Source organism: Brassica napus, chromosome C8 (genome assembly GCF_020379485.1).
Source record: "Brassica napus cultivar Da-Ae chromosome C8, Da-Ae, whole genome shotgun sequence".
In the NCBI taxonomy this organism is placed as follows: Eukaryota; Viridiplantae; Streptophyta; class Magnoliopsida; order Brassicales; family Brassicaceae; genus Brassica; species Brassica napus.
The window spans coordinates 3,689,683-3,692,885 of NC_063451.1; positions in this window are offsets into that span (position 1 = coordinate 3,689,683).

A 3,203-nucleotide genomic window follows, 5' to 3' on the forward strand; every position below is an offset into this window, starting at 1 on the left:
TCCAAGCAGCGATTGGCAGCGTAGAAATCCAAGCATTGACACTATTCATCCCGCGTCGATACGTCGATCGATACTGTTCAACGTACGTCGATCGACACTATCCAACTTGTGTCAGACAACACTGTTCACAATGGTACTATTCACTCCAGTACTGTTCATCGAGATACCGTTCATCTCGACACTATTCATCCTGCATCGATCGACACTGTTCATCTCCCGTCGATCGACACTGTTCATCTCTCGTCGATCGACACTGTTCATCCCGCGTCGATTGATACTGTTCATCGTGACACTGTTTATCCGAACACTGTTCATTCCGACACTGTTCATCCGGTAAAAAACAACACCACTTGCAGGGAGACAGAAAAGATCGAAGTGCCATACTTAAAGTCGAAGAGAATGAGATGTTGAGAGACAAAGAAGGTCACACTCGCAACAACGCAGGACAGTTGATTAATGCTCACTGTGCTGTAATCCCTGATGTGATTGATGTTGCTGAGATGAATGACTTTGACCTGAGTCGAGAGTGGTATGTTGGGTAGGTCAAGACCCCTTCCAGTGTCTTCCTCACCAAGATCCTAGAAACCACATCGAAGAGCTTGAGGATCTCGTGTCAAGGAGTGAGCAGAATGAAGTGTCTGAATACCACATGCTCTGCAAGATCTTCCCCTATTCTCTCTCTGGGGATGCATTCAGATGGTTTAGTCAACTGCAACCAGGATCTCTAATTAGCTGGGATGATATTGAAAGAGCCTTCCTTTACAAATTTCATGATGATGCTGAAGCAAGTCGAGAAAAGGAGAAGAATGATAAATGGGACAGGTTCTTGGCATCGTTAGATGAGGAGTATATGATTCCAATACAGCTGCTCGACGACATTATGGAAAAAAGGGATGAACAACATGTGTCTGGAGAGTTGATCAGAGTGGAGGAAGCTGGTACTGAAGACTCGACCTCAACGTCTACCGACGGCAGGACTTCAACGTCTACAGATGGCAGGACTTCAACGTCGCTAGACGGTACGACCTTAATGTCGAACGACAGCACGACCTCAACGTCGACAGACGGCAAGACCTCAATGTCGACCGATGGCACGACCTCAACGTCGATCGACATCACGACCTCAACGTCAATCGACATCACGACCTCAACGTCGATCGACATCACGACCTCAACGTCGATCGACGATGTAGACAGAAAAATCACCATGGAAGACTCCTTAGAGCTGGAGGAATGACTTGAAGATATGGATCAAAATTCGAAGAAGAAGCTTGATAACGATCAGCATACTTCGAGAGGAGATCTGGAAACTTCAAAGGCTAGCATCGGTCGACACCAACCTGATGAGATCGATCGACAACCACCCCACATCATCGATCTACACCCACCCAACATCGATTGACACCGCCAACCACTTATCGATCGACACCACCCACCTAATATCGATCAATGCCCATTGCTAGACATTCCGCCAGGTTGCATAATTGAGATGGAACCGATTGAGGAGAGGATGTACATGCCTAAGGCCTCACACCTTGCTGTCCCTAAACATCAGAGACCACCTATCTGGACAGAAGAAGCTGCTGGGTTTCACAAAAGAGTGAAAAGGATACATGATCATGTGGAGATTGTGGTTCCATGCGCTACGCTTGGACGACCAGAAACCCTATTTATGTTATTTATAAGCCATTGTTGACGGCTACGCTATCTAAGCTTTCTTTAATTCATTGTTCTTAGTTAGGAGAGAAAGGAGGAACTCCTTCAGAGTCTTCTTGGAACTCCATTGTCTTTGGTTTTTATATCTATTGCAATATCATCTATTCTATCCATGATTTCTGTGACAAATTTCATGTCTGAATAGATCCACCTGTTAGGTTTAGGGTTCAGATAGGTGATGAGGGATTAGCCCAAAATATAGAACTGATAAGTTGTGATATTCATCATAGGATTGTTCTTACTGCTTGTGTTCTAGATTCATGAACTAGAACCCTGATCTTAGAATCATTAGGCACAATGCCATCGCTTGGTCTTTTTTCTGAACTGGATTCCATTGTGTTAGAATTGCTAGAAACATACGAGAGTTGATTTAGGAACCTTAGTGAACACATATTCAACCCGATCGTAAAGCTTCCTAGAAGCGATATCGATCGATGATCCAATAGATTAATCGATCGATATTGGGAAAGGTGTATCGATCGATATTCCTATAGAATAATCGATCGACACTTTCTACAGATCAACATTCGAGAGCTTAGATCTTAGATCTTAGATCTAGTGATAGATAATCTAGACATGCGAGAGCCGGTAGATTATTGTTATTGTTTGAGTTCTATAATATCTTGCAAGCAACAATTAGCCTCTATATCATTATAATCCTGATTATCTGAATATAAACCCTAGATCTAGCAAACCATCCTTCCATCAAACAAATCCTTGCCAAGCTGAAAAATTGTCTTGTTCAACTTGTTTACTGTTTACTGTTTTGCTCTCTATATTTACTACTTTATAAACTATTAGTCTAGCTTAATCGTATAACTATTAGATCTTTTGTGTGCCCTAGCTCCCTGTGGATTCGACACCTAAGTACTACAACTCGACCTCTTATTTGAGAGAGTATAAATCACTCTTTAGGGTAATTTGAGTGATATCAGGCAAAAAACGAATTGACTTCATTTACGGAGGCTCCAAGTTCTGCAATTAAGTCAACTCGATCAAAGCGTACCAACGAAGAGCCGAAAACAGCGTAGGAATAAGAGAACCCCTATCAGGTCCCGATTATGAAATCACCTTCGACGAAAACAAGACCGCAATTCTCGATAAACCACACGACGATGCTCTCGTAATACGACTCGACGTCATCGGCTACGAACTATCTTGAGTAATGATCGACACCGGAAGCTCGGCCAATGTCCTCTTCTACGACGCGTTCAAAAGAATGGGATTCACCAAAGCACTCCTAAAACAAGATCGAACACCCCTCATCGGATTCGCAGGAGAGACCACCTATTCCCTCGGGTCAATCGAACTCGCAGTAACCACCGGAGAAATTAGGAAAATCGTAGAATTCATCGTGATAGACCGTCCAGCCCCGTTCAACGCATTCCTCGGAAGGCCTTGGCTATATAGCATGAAGGCAGTTCCTTCAACATATCACCAATGCCTGAAATTCCCAACCCCGAAAGGAGTCGAGAGTATCAGAGGAA